Raw genomic sequence first — 24,224 nt, 5'->3', positions numbered from 1 at the left:
GACCATGTCACCATCATTCTAGAGAGGTGAGGTGAGGTGAGGCCCACGTGTACCAGGACTGCACCCAATCCCCTGCCCAGTGCTGCCTGCCCAGGAATGACATGAAGGGTGGGGTCTCACTTGGTCATGAGTTTGGATGGTGTTTACAGGCCACACCAAAGACCTGGCCACATTGGGTGCTCCCTTCCCATTTTCTGAGGCCTATTGGGAGAATCTTCATGAGGTTAGTGAACTAGGCCTGGTGATAGCAGCATCCTCCCTGAGGTGTTCGGTTCTGAGTGTGAGTCCCAGGGTCGGGAGTATGTGCGGTGTCTGCATCAGATAGCGGGAGGTGGTCCAGGGTGTTCTCTCCAAGCAGAACAAGCAGCCATTCAGTCCCTGGGGAATAAGCTCCCACCAGGTCACCCCCACCCATCTGTTTCCTGCAGTGATTTCTGAGCCTCACTCCACAGAGGTCCCAGGGGGTGGCAGTTGGGAGGGGCACCTGGTCCCCGTTGTAGCTCTCTCCAGATGCCAAGCTGCAGCTAGCTCAGCTAATTGGCAAGAAAAGGAAAAGCAAAAATAGTGAAAATCTGTGAATTAATATAACAGCCTTGAAGCAACCGCCAAAATGTGTACAAATCATGAAGTAATTAGATGTGTGAAGAATTCAATCGGGTTGGCTGTTTCCAAACCCAGCATCTGATCGCTTTAGGAGGCTGAGGGCTGGCAGGCCACGGGGAGTAGAAATTCTTTCCATTGCATCGTGATCTTGCCTCCCTGGCGCCTGGGCTTCTTGAAATCCTTTCAGGGTCCTGGCAGTTTCCCTGGGAGCTGCTAGAATCAAACATGGGCCTTTCGAAGGACCATTAGGCATGTGCAACATCTCGTCCCAGGAGCATCTTATATTTCAGAAGAAAACTTGAAAGTTTCACAAAGTGTTTTTTGTTATTTTTTTGGACCCATGGTCTTATTTAATCTCAATATCACCAAATATTTTTGTCAGCATTTTTTGGAGAAGGAAACCAAGGCCCAGAGAGTGAATTGATATAATAAACCAACTCGGAGAGCTAATGAGTAGCAGATCTAGGGCTAGAACCAGGGTCTCCTGACAACCCCTCCAAGCTCTCTGCCACTTATTGTCCCTTTGGACCCTGCTGTATTTCCCAGCAGTACTGACACTTGTATCTCACAATTCTTATGGCTAACAGCCAACTGCTGTTCTCTTTTCCATGGTATTAAATTTAGATATGTCTTTTTCTTTTTTTTTTTTTTTTTTTTTTTTTTGTATTTTTCTGAAGCTGGAAACAGGGAGAGACAGTCAGACTCCTGCATGCGCCCGACCGGGATCCACCTGGCACGCCCACCAGGGGGCGATGCTCTGCCCCTCCGGAGACATCGCTCTGTTGCGACCAGAGCCACTCTAGCGCCTGGGGCAGAGGCCAAGGAGCCATCCCCAGCTCCTTGGCCATCTTTGCTCCAATGGAGCCTCGGCTGCGGGAGGGGAAGAGAGAGACAGAGAGGAAGGAGAAGGGGAGGGGTGGAGAAGCAGATGGGCGCTTCTCCTGTGTGCCCTGGCCGGGAATAGAACCTGGGACTTCTGCATGCCCGGCCGACACTCTACCACTGAGCCAACCGGCCAGGGCCAAATTTAGATATGTCTTTAACCCATTTGTTTGATTAATAAACTATGGCTTAGGGGTAGTTGCCTATTTGTTGATTTTAACTTCATGTGATACTCAGATTAAACAGGGGAGGAGAAAAGGACCCATTTTCTTTATCTTTTGGAAAGTACTTTGTAGAAAGTGATTTCAGGACAGATTCAGTCCACTGGAAGGATAGAAACAATATGTGATCAGAGTTTCATTGTTTGGCTTTGTTCTTTCTGATCTGTGGGGACTTCTTAAAAGAGTAGGTGCTTACCTTCAGTAATTCAAGGGAGGGCATCGCTCAGGGCTAAAATGCAGCATGCTCAGGGTTGGAAAGTCTGAGAGCAGAGATCAAAGCAGAGCACTGGAGAGTCACCTAAGGAGCCTGACATGTGTTGTTAATTCCCCTGCCAGCCAGGAGAGCTCCCCAGAGGATGATGTTTACAGGTTTACAGCCAGATTGAGCAAACAACATTGTGATTAAGTTACACGCATTAGCTGGCTCTGTAACCAGAATAGAGATGTACGTGTTAATTTGCAAAGCCATGGCTGCTTGCACAGACTTGACTCTGGTCCTCAGGTTTGGCCAACAGCAAAACGCTCTGTGGTAGAGAAGGTTGGAGAGTCAGGAGCAAGACTGGCTACAGAATGTGAGGGGCCTAATGCAAAATGAAAATGTGGGCCCCTTGTTTGAAAATTGTTAAGAATCTCAGGATGAGCACAGCAGAGTGTTAAACCAAGTGCAAGGCCCCAAGTGTGGGTGGGGCACTGTGGGACTACATAGTTCATAGGACCTTAAAGTGGGCCCTGGTTGAAGTCACTGGAGAAAGAAGGATATGAGCCCAGGACTGTGGGGTTCTGGGTGCACCAAATGCCACTCGCCTGGAAGGTTAGAGATGAAAATCATTCAGCTTATAGTTCTGGAGTCACTTAGATGCCCAACTCTATTCCAAGTGCAGGGATTCAGCAATGAGCAAGCAAGAGCTGCCCTGTCCGTGGTTCTGGCTTGGGCTTGGGTTTTAGATGGCCAGCTCTAGAGAATTTTAAGAGCTCCACCTTACCTTGTCTGTGTCCTATCTGTAGATGGGCTGCGTAATAATAACGCCAACCTCTGTTGTGAGGGCTAAGCATATTAACAGGCATGTGCAAGTGTCTGGCACAGCAAAGGCAAGGCTTTAGTGAATGTTAGGGAAGAAGACAGGCAGGTGAACAGCCGTGTGGTGCACAGGAGCGGTGCACAGAAAGCCAGTGGACAGGGTGGGGAATGCCCTTGGAGAGCATTCGCTCTGCGTGGATCCCGGTGCTGTTCCTTTTGGATGGACACTGAGACCTGGGGCTCTTACACAACAAAGCCATTTCCTCTTCCACTTCCTGTAGACCAGCCTTTTATCGCCGTCTTGGGGTCACAGGAGTGCCCTGGATGTAGGGACCCTGCTATCCACAGTGTCCTCTCCTGACTCATCTTTCAAGGTCCTGAACTTCTGGTCTCCTCTGGCTCTGCACTTGCCAGGTTCTCAGCAAGCTGCTGGGGGAAGCTCATACTCTCTTATCCTGATAGTCCCAGCCCTCCCCCATCTGACCACACCTCCCGCCTGTCCATACTTCCTTCCATCTCTCTGTTGCACAGAACCAGCTTCTCACCCTCTCCAGCTCAGCTTCCACATTCATTTTCTCCACCCGCCTTTGAGTTTTAATTCAGTTCCACAGACATGGACCCAGTTCCTCTCCTTACACCCCTTCTGGAGCAAATTTCAGTCCATCTCATTATTAATGGATTCTATATTTGCCAATCCATTAATATTTATGTTTAACCCCCAGATCAATCCTCATGATGCTTTCACTGCTATTTGCTGACATGTGCAGAGCAGAACCATCAAAAACTCGAGTCGCCCACGTGCAAGTTCCCAGCCGAGATCCAGGGAGGCCACACTCTGCCTCTGGTTTCAGCTCTCGTGTGATAAGCATGCATCCTTTCTGTGGTCTGTTGAATGCCACTTCTGTGCATATTAGTGTTTTTGCTGCTGATTTCTCTGTTTTAAATGCCTTTAAGGATAGAACTAAAATGCTCTCTAGTGTTCCCGAGCACAAGAAGGCTGTGATGTGCCTCGTGGAGAAATAGTTGTGTTAGATAAACTTCATTCAGGCATGTGTTACAGTGCTGTTGACCCTGAGTTCAATGTTAATGAATCAACAACTAGTATGTTCAGAAAAAGAATGAAGAAATTTGTCAAAATGTATGTGAGGCTACTCCATTGTTTGGCCAGGGGCTCAAGGAACCTAACCTTCTATTTCCCTTGGGAGCCATGGTCCAGTAGTCACTAATTCAGTGTTAATGGTGAGTTTATAGAACATAGCTACCAAAGATAATAAAGATCAATTTTTGAAAATCGTTAAGAATCTCAGGATGAGCACAGCAGAGTGTTAAACCGAGTGCAAGGCCCTAGTGTGGGTGGGGCACTTATCAATTTTTGTCAAAACAAAAATTGTTGAGTTTCTATTAAGTGTCACAAATCAGTCAAACCCCCCTGGGACTCTGTGGCTTCCTGCTCGGTCCAGGCCACTGCTTTCTCTGTCCTGTAAGCTCATTGTACATCAGTGTCTGTTCATTTTATTTGATGCCCCTTAATTGTTAACTTTCCAGCTATGACCTGCGGGTGGACTGCAAGTCTTGTTTGGGCAAAAGAACCGTTGGCCTTCACATGTCCTTCCCGGGGAGGAAGACCAGTGATTTTCAACCTTTTTTGAGCCGCGGCACATTTTTTACATTTACAAAATCCTGGGGCACACCACCTACCAAAATGACACAAAATGACACTCTAACTGTTAGAATTTATTAAAGTTTAAATAAATTACATTTATTAAAAAAAAAGTTAAATAAAAAAGGATAACCCCCTCATATATATAGTCCCATGTAACATCCCTCATATATATAGTCCCACGTAACATCCCCTTATAAATACAGTCCCACGTAACATCCCTCATATATACAGTCCCATGTAACCTCATATATACAATCCCATGTAACCTCATATATACAGTCCCATGTAACCTCATATATACAATCCCATGTAACCTCATATATACAGTCCCATGTAACCCCTCATATATACAGTCCTGCTAATAGATACTGGAGCTTTCATCAAGGTTGTGGGTTCAAATCAATTTGGCAAATACTCTATATAGAGACTGGACAAAATCAATTTTAGAAAATGTTGGGTACTTGTGTAACATCATAAGTCCTCAGAGCATCTCTACTGTCAGATTGAGAAGTTTGCTTTCTAGGTAAGGATTCTGATAAATACTAGAGTTCTCCCTGAGGTTGTGGGTTCAAATCCCATGGTCAGCTGGGTGCAGGGGCCTTGGTTCTGTCTGTTTTAATGGTGTATATAGAGATTTGAGCTCTTTAAGAAGATGACCCTTCAGGAGGCCATATACAATATAGATAACATTGTGATGCATTGTGTATCACCCTCCGCGGGGACCTCTTTTAAAAAGAAAAAGGTCAAATATCTATATACACCATCAGGATAGACATAACCAGCTGAGGCTGAGGCTTTATCTAGTGGTGGCAACATTTACCTCCAGTCCTGACCAGGATTAGAAATCGGGACCATGGGGAGGAGTAGCAGCTTCAACTACTCGCCCTGGCCATGAGCGGGGACCTTCCTGGGTGTGGATGAGAGGCGGCCTGCTATTGGTTCATCGCTAGTGGTCGGGATGAATCCTAGAAGGTGATTGGTCAGTGAGTGTTCCCTGTGCCTCCACTCTTCCCGTCGCTGATAGCTGGAGGGATTGTGAGGGGAATGTTTATGTTCGGTTGGAGGTGGTTGTCGGCGGGCCATATCCGGTAGGCGGGCCGTAGTTGCACACTGGTTGAAAAACACTGAGGTAGACGATGAAGGCATGCTGAAACCAAAGGTGGAGAAATGGTTTGAGTGGAATGTGCTGGTGGGCAGATACTAGACACAGTAGGAAATAATACAACAGAACCTTTATCAGCAGAGTAACTTCAGAGTGCCTCCCCCTCAGGGCTGTTGTTAGAATCAGAGATGTTTATAAAAGCACAAAGCAAACCTTGAAGGGGCCACGTGAGTGTTAGATGTTCTTTGCTGTTGACATCTGTGGGTGGGCCCAAGGAATGGATCACCAGCCGGTGCTCCCTGGCTGGGCTGAGGGGGCCCCAGTGTGGCTTGGAAAGGCTTACTCGGCACTTTCCCAGCCAGGACCCCACAGGCTCAGAGCTGCCAAGTGTTTCACACTGCTGAGTGGGGAACGCAGTTTCAGATGGCCCCTGACAGCTGCCCGCTGGGACCGCCCCCTCCCTGGCAGGGGCCATCCACCCTTTGTGTAGCTGGAGAGATGGGGGTGAGGGCTCCACTGCCCATCTGCGAGGGTACTCGAGACCCGGTGGGTGGCCCAGGTCGGCTGCAGAGCTCACATGCCTGTGTTTCTTCCCTGCAGTCCGGAGAAGTCCATTTTTCCTGTTTGTTTTTGGAGTGATTGGGTTTGCAAGGTTTTTCTTTGTGTGTTGTCGAATCTACAATCCCCATCTTTCCCTTGGGAATGAGTCACTTAGTGTCCCCTCTGCCTATGGCATTTCCCTCAACTGTTAGTCTCGGGTTCCTTGACGTCTGTCATAGTCTGTCTCACGTGATGGATATTTGTGAATAGTATTAAGCACCTTCTGGATTCTCATCATCCCTTGAAGACAGAGACCATGTCTGGTTTGTTTCTTTTTCAGAACCACTGTGCCTGGTACCATGCCCAGGATGTCATAGGTTTATCATCATCATCATCATATAACTACTGATGGAGTACTTTAATGACTACCTAAACAAAGGTTAAGGGTCCACATCTGGGTCCCAGGGGCAGTAAGGGCGTGCCTGACTCACAGTCCTCCTCTGTCCCAGATGTCTGTGTGACAGGGAAGACCCGTCCAGCGTGTCTCCACTCTGCGGGGAGGTGAGAGGCTGGTTGTGGCAGGAGAGAGGTGGCAAGAACACAAGGAAGTTTGTCTCTAGTCTCGAAATTTCTCAAGATCACTGGGGGATGCCTTTCACTGGAAATCTTGAGCAAAAGTGACACCCATCTGTCTAGAATGGTTGCCTGGAAACAAGGACCCGCCTGTTCTCACGTAGCCACAGCTGGGCCATCAGAGGGGTCCAGGCCTGAGTTGTGGCAGAAGAGTCCAACGAGGCTCCTTTTGGCTGTTCCCTAAGCTGATTTAAACGTAACACATACTGGCTCAGGGAATGTCCAAGTGAATCTCTAGCTTATGTAACCACAGTCTGGGCTTCTGAGGGTCTGATTCTTGTGGGCAGCCTCCCTTCGTTTAGTGGTTCTCCAGGCCAAGCCACTTGGGCACGATGCTGCCAGATTAACCTCCCTAAAACGCCTCGATCCTATCACCTGAAACCCTAAGCGGCTTACACTGACTAAGGGACAAAATCTCAACTCCTTCAATCTTACTCTAAGGTCGTTGAGGTCAGGGCTCCATCTGATACTCCTTACTGGTCTCCTTTGGGGAAGCTGATACAGCCGGTGATGAAATGCTAAGTGTTAGTTTGATTCTTATCTACAGTCACTTCCGGAGAATTGCGAGACTATAGAACTCCATCCTAAAATAGAAAGCGCAGTCCACCGCATTCACGCTGTTGCTCTGCTGATAATTAGGAGGGGGTGTTAGAATTTGAGGAACACTGGGCAGTAAACATCCAGTTTGAGTTTGGGGTGGTGGGGTGGGAGAGCCATGGTTTAGTTGGAGGTTGAAGTCCAGGATTTGTTTTTTCCAGGTCCCTGCCACTTCCAAATACACTCCCAGGGGCCTCTTTTCTCTCCTTTCCTAATGGGCTCAGTGAGAACCGCCGCCTCCCTGCCCCTCAGTCTGCAGCAGAAGAGTGGGGATGTTCTGCACAGTGCTGGGTGCCGGTCCTACAGGGGCCGTGATGCGAGCACCTGGCACAACAGCATTGACGTGTCGTTTGCCTGGCACACGCAGCCTCTGTTCAGCCTGGCTGTCAGGTTTTTTTCTTTCCAGGAATAGTGAGGAATGCGTGCTCTCAGAGCGAGTTCAAGGGCAAGGTGAGCTCAGTTCCAGGAGAGGGAAACCTGAGTGGTCGGTCCATTGTGGTGACTTGGAAAGAGAGTAAAACACATGCCCCTGGCCTCTCTGACATCGGCACTGATGCTGTTCCTTGGTCATTGGCACGGACCACAGCCTGCCTGGGCGATAACTTGACTTGTATCTTATTAGAGCACCAACTCTTTTAGAGGAGGGATCAGCTGTCATCCATGGTTCATTCTCCCATAGTGTTTTTCTATTTGTCATGGTAGAAGCTCTACAGGCTGAGACGACCAGGCTCTGTTCTTAATAAGGGAGCTGGGGACAACTAGGAACCAGGAATTACTAAGGATGAAAATATATTGGTTTAATATCCAAATAATATCGTTCCCATTACACCCATATGCTTTAGTATTTCTGGTCTAAATCCTTAAGGCCCAAGATCATGAGGCATTTTGCTACATTCTCTTTCCGTGTGATTAGACGCAGGCCACACTGGGTCTTGCACGCTCTAGAGCTGTGATTCTCCACCCTAACTGCACTGAGAAGCAGCAATGGATCCCCTAAACACCCTGACGCCCAATCACCTGAGACTCCCTGTGGGCAAGACCTGGGCATCCGTCCTTGTCGGCTTTCCAGGTGATGCCCGTGTGCAGCCAGGGCTGAGCACGAGCTCTTTGCGGACAGAGTCTGTTTTATTAATCATTTTCTCTCCAGGGCCTCGTGGAGTACTGGAACAGAGTGAGTATTCGGCAGATGTCGGTGCCTTCTATCAACGCCTCTTCGTGAATGTCACATAACTTCACACAACTTGGTTCTGCGATCAAGCCTGGAGCTGTCTCTCTCCCAGCACTCCCCACCTCAGTGTTTGCATTCCCGTCCATCTAAGTTAGGATTCATCTTTGCTCTCCCCCTAACCCCTGCCATGTTCCAGGTCTTCATATAAATTTACATATAAATATCTTTCATATCTGGGCCTTTGTTTCCATACTTGCTAGCACCATCCTCATCTAAGCTATTAGCATTCATCCCCCCAACTTCCTCAAAAGCTCCTTAGCCAGGTGGCCTTTGTACAGCCCAGTGCCACCAATCCCTCCTGTGTGCCATAGTTAGAATCATCTGTATAAAATACAAACATGATCTTGTGATCTATTGATTTAAACCCATCAGTGACTTCCCATTGCTCTTAGGAGATCAGACTCCTTAATCTGGTTGACAGAGCCCCCTGGTCTGGTCCTCGGGCCTCCCTCGCCTGGTCCTCCAGCCCTGTGGTCTGACCTGTTTTCTCAGTCTCTGCCATGTTCTTTGCACCCAGTCCTTCTCCCTTGCTCTCATTTCCTGGAATTCCACACTCCATCCAGCCTTGGGGCCTTTGCACACGCATTTCCCTTGGTCTGGAACTCTCCCCACCTCCCCCTGCCTCCTTGACTGGTTAATTGCTGCTGAACCTTCAGTTCTCAGCTGAAGAGCCCTTATTTGATAAAGGCTCCTCTGGCCCCAGACAAACACTCCTCTGTCCTGTCCTCTTGTGGCATCAGGCTCGCCTTTCTGTGGGTAGTTACCTTGGTTGGCAGCTCCCCCTCCCTCTGGGGGTTGCTTGTCCCTTGTGTAGCACTGGCTTCTCTTGGCCCCCTTCTCTCAGGCAGAGGCTGCCTTTCCGAGCCCCCCGTGGTTCCGGACAGCACAGTTACGTGGAACAGCTCACGTGACAGACACATTGGCTTTGCTCTGTTTTGAACAACCTCCTAAAGATCCATGTCCATCAGTTGCTTTTCTATGGGAATCTTTGGTGTTTCTTCATCTCCTTAGAACTTTCCCAAATCTTAATTTTTCGGGTCTTGACCTGAGGTATATCCTCTATTCTGCCTGTTGGCCCACAAGGATTTTTAGGAGTTGCACTTTTTTGTGTCGAACGCCATATGACAGAGTCCTGTGTCATCCAGGTGCTCTCACGTGTTAGTGTTTGTGGTCTCACAGTAGTGCTCAGGGGTGGGGGGGGCATGTGAGAACATGGGCCCAGTGTCACAGCCTCCCAACTCCCAGCAGCCTCTGGGGCCTTGCTTTCATGGTGCACCCTCCCCTCTTCTTCAGAGCCACTAGAAACAAAACTCCGCATACAGACCTTTCTTTCTGTGAGCCTCCCCAGAACAATGGATAGAACTTCAGTCACCTAGTTTTCAGACCTTCTAAGACATTTCCCATATCTGGGCCTCAATTTATTGATTTTGTGAAATGAGAAGTTTGGACCAGATTATTAAGGATCCTCAGCAATAATAATGATAAAATGATAGCAATAATAATAGTGGGTAATAATGTTAGCTAACATTTATTGGGCACATACCATGTGTCGAGCATTAAGTACATTACATCATCTAGGAGAGACGCAGTGTTTTCTCGTACTCTCACCTGCAACTCCAGACGCGTGGGGGTCTGTCTCTCACACCAGCCATTTCTGTGGCACAGGACTGAGTGTCCGACGGTTCGATTCAGCTCTGACACTGTCTACCTGAAGTTAGCATCAGAGCCCACAGATTAAGGGCTCAGTTACACAAACCGCCACCCACCCCCACCTCAGCTGCCAGTCGCAAATCTAGGTCATCACCCGTGCTTCTGGCGACTGGCCATAAATCAGAAATTCCCATAGCCCCCCACTCAGGTTCAATTAATTCACTAGAGTGGCTCACAGAACCCAAGAAAACTGTTCACTCACTGGATTCCTGATCTGTTACAAAGAATATGAACGGACAGACAGATGAAGAGAGATGCAGGGTGGGGTCCAGAAGAGTCCCAAGTACAGAAACTTCTGTCTCTTGGAGTTGGGGTGCGACACCCTCCCAACACGTGGATACATTCTTGTTCAGCAGCTGGAAGCTCTCTAAAACCCATCCACACTTTCGACATTTTTGTGGAGTCTTCGTCACATAGGCGTGATAGATTATTAACTCCGCCTCCAGCCCCTCTCCCCTCTCCAGAGAACGAGAGGTGGGGCTAAGAGTGCCAAGCTTCCAACCATGGTGTGATCTGGCTGGTGACCAGCCTCCATCCAAGAGTCACTTCATTAGAACAAAGGAGGCTCCTGTCACCTGGGAAATTCCAGAGATCAGCAGCTCTGTGGCAGACATGCCTGTCACTCAGGAAACCACACAGGCCCCAGGAGTTCTATGTCAGGAACCAGGACCAAAGACCAAATATTCACAAGAACTGGGTGCACAGACCCCTATATGTACTTATTATTTCATCGAGTATTTTCAATTCCTGGTTGGGAATTGACCTCTGTGGAGGTCTGACTTAAACCATACCTGGATTGTTGACTGTGCGATGGGGTTGGTGCTCCTAACATTGTTCAGGGGTCAGCTGTACATTTTATATAAACATATTAGCTCATTTTAATATTCATTATTCTCCATCTCCCTGGCCAGTGGAGCAGTGGATAGAACGTTGTCCTGGAGCATGGAGGTCACTGGTTCAATCCTAGGGTTACCGGCTCAAGGCTGGGGTTGCCAGCTCGATCTTGGAGTTGCTGGCTTGATCCAAGGGTGCAGTCTCAACCTCCAAGGTTGCTGGTTTGAGCCCTGGTCAGGGCACATATGAGAAGCAATCAATGCCACACTAAGTAGAACAAGTTGATTATTCTCCCTTCCTTTCTCTCTCTCCTTCAAAAATAAATAAATAAAAATCATTATTCCTTTTTATAAGCATATAAAGTAGGGATTTCTGGGGTTCCATTTTACAGATGTTGAAACTCAGGCACAGTGAAATTAAGCAACTTGTTCAAAGATTCAGAGCCAATAAGTGGCAGAGCTGAGATTCCAGCCCGGCAGCGTGGCCTCCAGAGCCCCACGCTTCCCCAGCTGGTGTAGAAGACAGGGCGTGGCTCCAGAGCCCCACGCTCCCCCAGCTGGTGTAGAAGACAGGGCGTGGCTCCAGAGCCCCACGCTCCCCCAGCTGGTGTAGAAGACAGGGCGTGGCTCCAGAGCCCCACGCTCCCCCAGCTGGTGTAGAAGACAGGGCGTGGCTCCAGAGCCCCACGCTTCCCCAGCTGGTGTAGAAGACAGGGCGTCGCTCCAGAGCCCCACGCTCCCCCAGCTGGTGTAGAAGACAGGGCGTGGCTCCAGAGCCCCACTCTCCCCCAGCTGGTGTAGAAGACAGGGCGTGGCTCCAGAGCCCCACGCTTCCCCAGCTGGTGTAGAAGACAGGGCGTGGGCTCTGAAGTCCCACAGGCCTGGTTTCAGGACCGACTCTGCCACTTCCCAGTGATGTGACTCCAGCCAGGCTACTCTGTGCATCTGTTTTCCCATCTGTAAAATCAGAATAATACCTGCATTGGGGTGTATCCATTTGCTAGGGCTGTTGTAACAAAATACCACAGAATGGGGGGCTTCGACAACAGACTTTTATTTTCTCACAGATCTGGAGGCTACAACTTCAAGATCAAAATGTCAGCAGGTTTGGTTTCTCCCCTTGGCTTGCAGGTGGCCACCTTCTGCCTGGTCTTCACAGGGTCTTTCCACTGTAGTCATACCGATCTGTGTCCTAATCTCTTCTTGTAAGGACACCAGTCATGTTGGATTAATGCCCATTCCTAGGACTTCATTTTACCTTAATCAACTCTTGAAAGACTTACCTATCATTAACTCTATCTCCAAACATAACCACAGTCCAAGGTACTGGGAGTTAGGACTTCCACATATGAATTGGAGGTGCTGGGACACAATTCAGCCCATAACAAGAGAGTTTTGTCCACCTTCAAGGACATCATGTTGTACGAAGTGCCTGCCACAGTGTCGGCATTCAGATAACACCAGGTCCTCTCTCTCTCCCTGCCAGTCTGACTTTGTAGCCATCCCTTTTTCTCCTGGGCAACAATGAGATCTGTTCCTCTGTTGACAGCACGTGAGTGAGCGTTGGGTGGAATCTGTCTGTGTGGCTGCTATTTCCAGAGTGGGAAAAAAATAACTCTCTTTCATTTTATATCCCTGATGGCAGGGTTTACAGTCCTAGAGTTAACACTGGAGGTCTTGAAGTCTTAGAAAAATATTATGATGAATCCCAGTCCTGCCAACTTGCATGACATACTTTATCCAGGGATGTTAGCTTGCCTTTTAAATGTGGATTCATCCTTCTGCCCCAAGTAAGGCAGCCTCTCCTTCCCCTCACGGCTGCATAGCCCGGGCATTATTCATACCAACAACAACAGGCATCTTTGAGCTGCCGAAGGCTGCTGTGCCCTGAAGGTTGCCGTGTTCACTTCCAGCCTCACTTCCCCTCCTGGGAGCCCTCCCTTCCAAAGCCACAGCGGGTTCGAGGTGAACTTCCCAAGAGTAGCCAGGAGAGTCAAAATATAATTTAGCACTTGAGTTAATGAAGATGCATGGTGAAGCAAACATGAAAAGAAACGTAGGAGCCTTTTTAGAGAAAGATCAAGTGCTGGAAGGGAGACTCGGGAGCCAGCAGCAGCATCGTTACACTAACAGCAGCTGCTGGCGCCTAACTGCCTGCCTGGTACACGCCAGACGTTAAGCAGAGCCCTCTAGGTACCTCATCTCTAGCCTTTAGGCCGCCCTGAGAGGAGGTGTAATGATCCCCGATCTTCAGAGAGGAAAGAGGCTCAGAAATGCTAAACAGCTCACTGCTCAGGGGCTCCCGTGGGCACAGCCTGGAAAAGTCGTGGAGGTGGCCACGTGGGTGGGGGAGAACAGCTGTTACCTAAATCAGGAAAGAAGGACCTGGGGTCCAGACCTGACATGACCTTGCTCTTCAGATATCTTGAAATGGAGTAATGCACTTTCAACCCCCCGCCTCTGGGTAGAGCAGCCTTACAGAAACCAAAGTAATTCCCTTAGCGCTGGTGCCACGCTCGGTGACTGGAAGTGGGCGTGAGCCGGAAAAACAGAAATCTCTACACTTGAGCCAAATTAGCTAAGTTCTAAGACAGAACTTTGTCATCTGCTTTTCCTAGGTGTGGTTTGCACCCTGAACGGTGAGCAGGTTCTGAGAATTTGGTGTTCCGTTAAGGGAGGTTGGGAGGAAATGGGGAAAAGTCTGCAATCCTAATGTCAGATCATGCTTCCTTTATTCAGTTTTTATTTCCTGGTGTAAAATTATGGTCATTGCAGAAAATTAGGGAGAAAAACACAAAGTTAAAGGAAAAAAAATTTCTCTAAACTACTACTTGTAGATAACCATCAAAATTTCAACAGACTACTCTCCAGTCTCTTTTCTATGTAGTACTTTTAAAACAAAGGGGTCACACTTTGCATCATTGCATAACCTTCATCACTTAGTGCTATAGCACGCATGTTTTCCAGTACCTATCAATGTCCTTTTCAAACAGAACTTTCTCTCCTTCATTGGGTGATGTACCATAATTAAATGAATCCTTCTCTGTTGGGCATGGGGATGGTTGAGAGTTCCCTGCCTTGATTAGTTTACCTGGTAAGATACCCCATTAGGAACCTCCCAACAGCCGACCAGGTGTCTATTTTAGGAAATCTATGCTATTTATGTATAATTTACTCTGTTAATGATTATCTCTAATATCAACTAACAGAGGTCTGAGCTAGTGTCCGTATCTGGTATTTATAGCCACTTCACATTCTTTCTTCCTCCTAACAGAAACAGTTAAAATGTCATAAACCTTTTATTCCTGGAAGTGAGTGTTAGAGAAAGATGGTTCACCTTGGGAACTTGGGGGCACAGCCCAATGTCACTTATATGCAGTCATGCCCATAGGTGATATTTACATATGCATATATATAAGAACAAAAGGGTAAGTAGCAAAGCCCTCCGCACTGGAAACAGAAAAGTTCCTGTAAAAAGGAGGTGTTTTGTAGGAAATGGACAATCAAAGACATACTAAGGAATGGGCTTTCTACCCCCTTGGGGTCCATGTCAGCAGTTTAGCCTTTAGGGGTGTTGTGCCAAGGAAACTTGGGCTTATACCCAATCTCACTGATTCTGGTTCCTAGGACATTTTTCTTTTTGCTTACAAAAAAATCATATGAATGGCCTTGCCATAGTAGCAGGAATTGTGGCTATTTTCATCCCATTCATTGGCCTTCACACACACACACACACACACACACACACACTGCATCTCAAAATATAACGAAAGAAAGCTCATGTTCTGTAACAAAGAAAAATTATTTGCAAATTCACTTATCAGTATTGTGTTCTTTAACTTTGCAATTGTCCAAGATCACTCTTTGTCGATTTCAAGACAACCATATAAGCAGCCATCTGAAAAATAATGTTGGTTGAGTGACACAAAATCAGGCTTCATCCTCTGTCTTCTCACTAGTTCACTGAAGCCCTAGGGGAGTGACTTTTCATTAAAAAATTCCCTTAAAGCGTTCCCTTTCTGAAACCTGGAACATCTTTTATGGCCTGGATGTATTGTCAGAAGTTGGTTCTAATCTCACCTTGTAACTAAACCCCCACTAAATGTGGGATTTGGACAAACCTCACCACCTTTCTTGGGCCTCGACTTCCTCATCTGTTAAAAAAAAGTTTGTATAGATTTGTAGTAGTTTTTAACTTATGTTTGACAGGTGCTTGGTGTTCCATTGATGTTTGATGTGGACATCTTATAAAATATATTTTTAATTTCTTTTAAGAATTACACCCAAAAAACTACATTCAACATGAACTATTTTTTTTACAAAAGCTATTACACATTTGCCTTCGTTTATCTCTGTGAATCAGCGTTTTCTCAATAATATACAGTTAAGCAAAATTTAAAAATAGACTGGAAAAGTATTGCATAAGTGTCAGGTTTACTGTTTTCATTGATTGTCTATAATTAAAAGGTTAGAATTTACACTAAAATTGAGTAAATTAAATAGCCTTGCCCTGTAGTAAGTGGTCTATCTCTGTTAGCAGTTCTTCATTGTATATATTTGGTTTCCTGTAAAGTTTGGTTTCTTTTAAAAATTGTTCTGCAACATTACCTCTGAGAACACTTATTAATTACATTTTACCCATAAAACAAAATATACTGCTCACAAAAATTAGGGGATATTTCAAAATGAAGTGATTAAAAAAAAGAAGCATTTGATTTTTTAAATTTTATTTTTTTATTAAACAAGAACATCAGAAAAGCAAACGACAAGTCAAAGAAAGTTCAATTATGCAAATGAGATACAAAACCATCTTTTATTTCATTGGTGAAAATGCACTATACAAAAGGCTGAAAGTACTGGAGTATCTGCACGATCCTTGATCCCCTAATTTTTGTGAGCAGTATATATTGTGGGCTCCCATCACATATAATAGTATATTCTAATGACCATTAATGGTTGCAGTAGAAGGCAGGAAATTAGAATAATTAATTAAAAGGAGTGAGTGATAACCATTATAAAAGAAGAGTAAGAAGTGTCCTAATTAATAAATTTGTTAATTATTTCCCCTACTGTTTGGCTGTCAGATGAAACACATTATTGAATATTTGGGAAGAGGAAATTTATTGAAGACTGCAGAGCTAGCCTACAGACCAGCGCTCAAGAATCCCACCCAGAGGATTTTAGGAAATAGGTTTGGGGTAATCACTCAACTAATCATTCTGAATTAAATTACTAAATACTGACTCCAAATGTGATTTAGATCAAGTTTGCTGGTATATGCATTTTGCCTTTCTTTCTTTATCTTATTTTATACAACAACCACTCAACATACTTAGTGAAGAAAAACGTCAAGATATTGCCTAATCTCAAGTAGTCAGGACTATCTGGAAGTTGTTTCCAAGAGCAGTTTTGTCCTATACTGTAAATACAGGGAAGCATTAAGTCGAGTTCCTTTTTAAGGCTGACATCTCTGGACAAAACAGATGCCCCTCAGTTGATAATCTTTTTTATAAGAGGTCAAATCATACAAATAATACTGGGGCATGTGACTTAACTTCACACATCTAAACAGAGAACATTGTAACTGGGTTCAACATATAGTGATATAGTGTTCAAAGCCCAGTGGTTCCTCTGTGATTAATACCCTGAAGGGGGTTGTTGGTAACACTGGGGAACAAAATTTTTGTTGTGTCCACAAAAACATTTGTTCTTACCTAATTTGAGTGTGCTGATCTCAAATCTGACATTAGTTTTTCTCTGTAAGATACAGTTTTTTTGCAATTCAAGATTTTAGGTTTTCATATTATTGTAAAAATTTCAACATTTAGTTTAACATAATGAAGTAGAATGTCTTCTTGGGCATCATCTTTGTGAAAATGTAATAATTTATATAATGCAGTAAATACACTAATACACTAAAAGATATGATTGCATCAGAATTTGTCTACCATTTTGAAATAGAACATGTTAAAACACTTATTTTGATCATAAAATTTGTGTAAAACTTATTTAAATTCTATTCAGGCAAAAATTGTGTTTGTAGCTCTTGCATTTGTGTACTTGTTGAGGACAATCTCGTTTGATGCTCCAGCAGTAGTCTGCTCATCACTAACAGTTCCAAGATTTTCAGGAAACTTATCAAGGTGACGGTTCAGGAAGGTGAATCTTAATGCTCATGTTACATCCAATGTCATGGAAAGCCAACAGCATCCTTTAAGCCAGAAGTTCATAGTTTTCTGCTTTTTTGTTGCCAAGGAAGTTCTTTGTAACTGCCACAAAAGACTGCCATGTTGCTTTCTCCTCCTTATTCAGCTTCCTGGCAAATTCTTCGTCATGTATGAGGGTTCGAATTTGAGGTCCAACGAATATACCTGCTTTTATCTTCTTGAAAGACAAGGAAGGAAAAGCAGAAATAATATGTTAAAAGCATTCACTTTCTCTATTCAGAGCCTGAACAAACTGCTTCATTAAGCCAAGTTTGATGTGAAGTGGGGGGAAAATGATCCTGTCTTGATTAACTACAGGTTCATTCACAATATTTTGCATCCCTATTTCCAGAGCTTCATGTTTTGGCCACTCCTTCTGTGTCCAGTGTTTCTCCCGAGCTTGGCTGTCCCACAAACACAGAAAGCAAGGATACTTCGTGAAACCTCTCTGTTGTCCTAGCAGGAAATTTACTATTTTAAGATTCACACAAATGCTCCTCATACTTCAGAAATTCGAGAACAATTTTTATGTCATTTTTACTATGTCATTCAATTCGGGTTGGCTAAACTGCTGAGGGGTTAATGACTGCTTGGCATCAGAAGAAGACCCTTCAGATTCTACAACCATTTCCTCATGCATCTTATCAATATATACTTGATCACCATGTTCACTTTCTTCATCCTTAGAAGAAATAAAACCATTGAAAACTGGAACTGGGAGTGTCTCAGTATGGGATAGGTCATATTGCTGAAGATTATTAGTATATGTGATCATATGCTGTTTTTTCTTGCGATGCCCTTTGTATGGATCAGACAGAAATAACAGTCACTGCTGTGGTCCTTAGGCTCACGCCAAACCATGGGAATACCAAAAGGCATTCCTTTGAATTTTCCTTTTGTCCAGTCACGAATCATTTCCTCACAATTATGGCACAATATGAGGAGCCCAATTCTTGTCTTCATCGCCAAGGGGAACTTGAAAATAGGCAATATATGCACGTGTCACAAATGATGAAATATTGTGCTTTTGACGTTGAAGTGAGTAACAGCCACATATATAACAGAAGGTGTCAGGACTATTCTCACATTTACACCTGCTCGAAGAAGCCATGATTCAATCTTAAAACAAAGTAAGAGGGTGTTTTTGGCCCTGGCTGGTTGACTCAGTGGTAGAGTGTCGGCCTGGCGTGCAGGAGTCCCGGGTTTGATTCCTGGCCAGGGCACACAAGAGAAGCGCCCATCTGCTTCTCCACCCCTCCCCCTCTCCTTCCTCTCTGTCTCTCTCTTCCCCTCCCGCAGCCAAGGCTCCATTGGAGCAAAGTTGGCCCGGGTGCTGAGGATGGCTCTATGGCCTCTGCCTCAGGTGCTAGAATGGCTCTGGTTGCAACAGAGCGACGCCCCCGATGGGCAGAGCATTGCCCCCTGGGGGGCGTGCCAGGTGGATCCTGGTCGGGCACATGCGGGAGTCTGTCTGACTGCCTCCCCATTTCCAACTTCAGAAAAATACAAAAAAAAAAAAAAAAAAAGGTGTTTTTATCAGATAATAATTTTTTACATTTAAAAACAACTATAATTATGTAAAAGTGATGTTTGTAAAACATTAATTGCCTTGTGGTTATGTTCAATCTAAGAGCTGTTGCCCTTTAACTCCAATTTAAAAACCAATGCATGACATTAACTGTAACAAAAAGAAATTAAAATTGCATAAAAATTAGAACATGCACCAAAAAATGAATTTCAGATTTGGAATTAGCGATGCAGAAACAGTTCTAAAACCTCGTGCAACAGAAAATGGAAAAAAAAAATTGTTCCCCAGTGTTCAGCCTTCACAGTGAGACTTAGAGGGGCTGTTGTGCCATTGTCTCCTTTTTTTTTTTTTTTGTGGTGACAGAGACAGAGAGAGTCAGAGAGAGGGACAGATAGGACAGACAGACAGAAAGGGAGAGAGATGAGAAACATCAATTCTTTGTTACGGCTCCTTATATTCATTGATTGCTTTCTCATATGTGTCTTGACCATGGGGCTACAGAAGAACAAGTGATCCCTTGCTCGAGCCAGCGACCTTGGGCTCAAGTTGGCAAGCCTTGCTCAAATCAGATGAGCCCGTGCTCAATCTGGTGACCTCGGGGTCTCAAATCTGGGTCTTCCACATCCCAGTTGACACTCTATTCACTGTACCACCGCCTGGTCAGGTGCCATTGTCTTCTTGATGGCTGCCATTTTGCCTTGGGAAAGGGGGTATCTGTACTCACCTTCCTGCCAAGTCTCTCTAGGTCAGTGGTTCTCAAAGTCTGGTTTCAGAACCAGTAGCAGCAGCACCACCTGGGGAATTGTTAGAAATCAGATTTCGAGTCTCACCCCAAACCTCCTGAATCAGGCACGCTGGGAGTGGGGCCAGTCACTTGTGTTTGAATGAGCCTTGTAGGTATTTCAGATGCTCACTCAAGTTTTAGCGCCACTGCTCTGGGACTCAAATGGACAGGGTGGCCATTCAGGGCCCATATCTAGAGACTTCTGTTGATGTCATACCAACTGGACACTTGGTCTTAGACCCTAACTTCATTTGGCTCTGGTTGTGGACAGTTCTCCCCTTCTTGCTGACAAAATAATGATATGGATGATTTTGCCAAAGGAGCCTTTACACACACACACACACACACACACACACACACACACCGACCAGGGCACTTGATGATTGTCTGTAATCGTGGAAGAATAGGTTCTCACTATGTGCTGTTTGGGAGGGTGACCATTTTGCAAGCCAGTCTTCATCTTCTGCTGTGGTCTTCAAACTTGACTGCACATTAGTCACCTGGGGATTCCCGCTCCCTGGAAAGTCTGATTTAATGATCAGGGTGCAGGCTGGCCATTGGGATTATTTTTCCATTATGACTTTTTTTAGAGCAGTTTTAGGTTCACAGGGAAATTGGGAGGAAGGTCAAGAGATTTCCCATATATCCACAGCCTGTACACACACATAGCCTCCCCCATTACCAACGCCCCCTAGACAAGTGGTGCAATTGTTACAACTGATGGACCTCCCTTGACATCATAATCACTCCAAGTCCGCAGTTCACATTACAGCAACGTGGGTTGTGGTTGTTTTAATTTGCATTTCCCTGATGGCATGATGTGGAGCATCTTTCCCTGCTTATTTGCCATCTGTATATCTTTCTTTAGTGAGGTGCCCATTAAGGTCTTTGGCTTATTTTTTAATTGAGTTGTTTGTCTTCTGATTGTTGAGTTTTAAGAGTCCTTTGAATATTTTGGGCAATAGTTCGTTTTCAGAGATGGTTTTTGCAAATAATTTTCTCCCAGTCTCTGGCTTACCTTACTATCTTCAGGCTTTGGGATTTTAAAACTTCCCAAATGGTTCAAATAGCCACTGAGTTTGAAAATCAGTGGGTGAAAATATCCAGGGCGCCTGAGGAAGTAGGGATGAGGAGGAGTCTGTGAGGGAAAAGCCCAGTCACAGGCTCTGCAAAACAGGTCCCCAGCCTGACCTGTGGTGGTGCAGTGGATAAAGCATCGACCTGGAAATGCTGAGGTCGCCGGTTCGAAACCCTGGGCTTGCCTGGTCAAGGCACGTATGGGAGTTGATGCTTCCAGCTCCTCCCCCCTGTCTCTCTCTCCTCTCTCTCTGTCTCTCTCTCTCTCCCTCTCTCTCTCCTCTCTAAAATGAATAAATAAAATAAAAAATTTTAAAAAACACAAAAAAACAGGTCCCCAGGCCACTGTCACTGAGTGCCTTCTCTCCTCCCCAGCAGCAGGACCTGAACGGGGCCCTTTCCAACATCTTGTCCCATGGGACAGAGTGAGCCTCGCATTGCCGGAGCAGCCTTCCTGCTTTGCACTGGTGACCAGGAGGTTGACAATAAGTGAATGACTTGCAGGTCTGTCTAATTTTAGGCAGTGCAACACATGGCTTTAAAAAGAGGTTTCAAAAAAGGTTTATTAATGAAAAGCTACCATCCCTGCCCATTCCTGACCCTCAACTTTCAAGCATTTTTTTTCTTTAGTTGGTTGTTGGTTAGTTCTATATCTCTAAATAATATTCTTGACTGGCTTATTAGTGCCTGTTATTGTCGTTTCTTGTTTTTGTTGCTGTTTAAGAAAAAAAGAATGAGAGAAAAATGAGTCTTTAATTAGAAAGGGCGAATCTGCTTGCCCATTAAACAATCTGATATTATATCGTGTTTTTTATATTCAGTGACTCCTCAGTACCTCCCTCACTAGGATCATGACCAGCATCTTTATTTCTTTTAATAGAAATTACCACGTTTTAAAGAGCTCATATTTACTATCTTTAGCCTCAAGTGCTTGTATTCATTCCTTTTCTTTCTCTGTCCATCGACTTTCAGCAGTTGCTCCCAACCCAGTCTGAGAAGCTTGCTCTTCACTCCCTTCTCTTCCACCTCCCCAATAGCTTTTTCTACCGAATCTTTTACATGTCAAAGTCGATGACATTTAGATTTTGTTTATGACATAGTTATCTATAGATTGGTTCTCAAAGTTGAAACCTACTAAATAGCGTTTCCTCTATGAATCTGTACATAAAACAAGAAAGAAAAAACAACTTCCCCCTGCTCACTGTCAGCACATCCCTGATTCTCCATTGCAACTCTCAGTGTGCCCCTTCAGAACGTGGGGTATAAGAAGAGAGTTAAGCCTGACCTGTGCTGGCGCAGTGGATAAAGCAACGACCTGGAATGCTGAGGTCACCAGTTCAAAATTATGGGCTTGCCCGGTCAAGGCACATATGTGAATTGATGCCTCCTCCCTTCTCTTTCTTTCTCTTTCTCTCTCTCTCTTCCTCTCTAAAATGAATAAATAAAATCTTTTTTAAAAAAGAGAGAGAGAAGAGAGTGAAGGGCTAAAGAACTTGGGGTTAAGGAAGAGGATGGGAAGGGGAGGGAGACAGGCACTGCCTGCTTTTGTACCTGCGGAAGGGCTTCCGGTGGTTTCTCAGGCAAACCCTCTGGTAATTCCCCGCCCACGTGCCTGCTGACTCCACCTGGGGCCTTGCCAGGTGTCAGCGAAGCCATGCCATTCCCCTCAGCTGCCCCCTGCCCTTGCCCCCATCCCCCATCCCACTGTGCATTCTGGGATGAGACTTTCAAATTCTCAACTTTTCAGGAACATGTTGAAATCCTTTGTCTTCTGGTCGTTTCCCTCCTGTTCTCTTCATTGTTGTGGGTTTATATTGATTTTAAAACCTTCATACTCTCCTTTCAGAGCCCTCTGGGTGGGAGCCCGCTGGTCCACACCTCAGTACAGCACCTGCATGTCTTCCCCTTCCTTCTGCCTCCCAAGAGGACTGAGTGCACGAAGATTTGGGATGTCTACACTGGAGAGGGGACCTTGTTAGCTAACTTCTTGTTTGGGTCAGTGGGTAGATGGGAGGGGAGGACAGGATATGAGAGTGTGAAATAATGTTCACATTTGGTTGTCTTGGTAACGGCTTCCCTCTGTAAATAACACCTAAGGAGGCTGAAGGAGCAGAGAGCTGCTGTCAGCTAGTCTGACGGGGGTTGAGGGGAGAAAGGAAGGCAGTCACCAGACCGGAACCACTCAGTGGCTGGGATCAGCTAGGTAACTGGGAACAAAGTCACACCTGCCAGTGGTGTCTGGAGGGCCCCAAACCTGCTCAGCCATGCAGACAAAGGACTGGGGGTTATTTGAGTGGGAGAACAGACAGCAGTGCTTTGGGGCATGGGCTACTGCTTTAGTTACGTTTTCCTTTACCCTCTCCGCTCCTCTGTCTCTCAGCAGCCCAGGAAACGACCTCCGTGATGTTACCTTACAATTCCCTCAGTAGCCAAGGTGATGTCTGACCGCTTCTAACCAGGACTCGGATTTTTATTCCATGGTTAGAGATAAAGCTTACATACACATCCCCTGGGAGAGGGGGAACCTGGTATCTCGGTTACTCAGGAGTATAGATGGCTGGAGTCAAACCCTTGTATAGATGCTAAGGAGGAGTATGTGTTTGAAAAGGCAGGAGAGGATACTGCAGAGAAAGAAAAGGGACAGAAAATGACCTTGGGACTGTCTGGATAGATGTTTCTTCACCATTTGTCTGTGACTGGCTGTCCTGAGGGGATAGTGTTGCAAGTTGCAGTGCAGAAGAAGGGATGGTTTGAGGATTAGCAAGGAGAACCACCCGGAGAGGGCAGAGGGCGGGCGGCACCTGGCAGAGGGCTGCCCTGGAGCCTCGTCCTCCCGTAGGGTAGAGGGGGAAGACGCCTGCTGCTCAGGCTCTCGCAGCAGCAGTGAGTGCTCCCAGCCCAGCCTCACCTTCCTCTCCGCCTCACCTTCCTCCCGTAGGGTAGAGGGGGAGACACCTGCTGCCCAGGCTCTCGCAGCAGCAGTGAGTGCTCCCAGCCCAGCCTCACCTTCCTCTCCGCCTCACCTTCCTCCCGTAGGGTAGAGGGGGAAGACACCTGCTGCCCAGGCTCTCGCAGCAGCAGTGAGTGCTCCCAGCCCAGCCTCGCCTTCCTCGCCGCCTCACTCTCCTCCCGTAGGGTAGAGGTGGGAAGACACCTGCTGCCCAGGCTCTGGCAGCAGCAGTGAGTGCTCCCAGCCCAGCCTCGCCTTCCTCGCCGCCTCACTCTCCTCCCGTAGGGTAGAGGGGGAAGACCCTGCTGCTCAGGCTCTCGCAGCAGCAGTGACAGTGCTCCCAGCCCAGCCTCGCCTTCCTCGCCGCCTCACTTTCCTCCGTGCCCCCGCGGCCCCGCGGAACCGTCCCACCGACTGCTCCTCAGCATCAGACTCCTCAGGTTCTCATGGTTCTGACCCCGTGGCCCAGAGGGCTCTCCATCTCCCACCCCACCCTCCGTAGCCTCCACTCACTCTTCACGTCTTCAGGGAATCTGCTTTCTTCCCCACAAAGTAATTGTCTCTTTGACACCCTGGCTCATAGCATCCTGGACTTTCCCTCATACATGTATCACAATTGTCATCACGCATACGTGCTATTTATGCCATT

At 46.3% G+C, this 24,224-nt stretch overlaps 1 protein-coding gene across 6 annotated transcripts in view; it reads left to right on the top strand.

Moving 5' to 3' along the window:
- The window catches only part of MAPK4 (mitogen-activated protein kinase 4), a 143,200-nt gene that overhangs the window by 60,581 nt on the left and 58,395 nt on the right, over positions 1-24,224 (top strand). Inside the window, exon 2 of one of the 6 annotated variants that reach the window (XM_066246880.1) lies at positions 8,407-8,430. The exons of the other annotated variants lie outside the window; for them this stretch is intronic. The gene's annotated coding sequence lies outside the window, so the exon portion shown is untranslated. The remainder of the gene's footprint in view (positions 1-8,406; positions 8,431-24,224) is intronic. 6 annotated transcript variants of the gene reach the window in all.

Source organism: Saccopteryx bilineata, chromosome 11 (assembly GCF_036850765.1).
Source record: "Saccopteryx bilineata isolate mSacBil1 chromosome 11, mSacBil1_pri_phased_curated, whole genome shotgun sequence".
Lineage (NCBI taxonomy): Eukaryota > Metazoa > Chordata > Mammalia > Chiroptera > Emballonuridae > Saccopteryx > Saccopteryx bilineata.
Note: the sequence above shows the minus strand (reverse complement) of the source record. Positions and strands in the feature narration are given on the sequence as shown.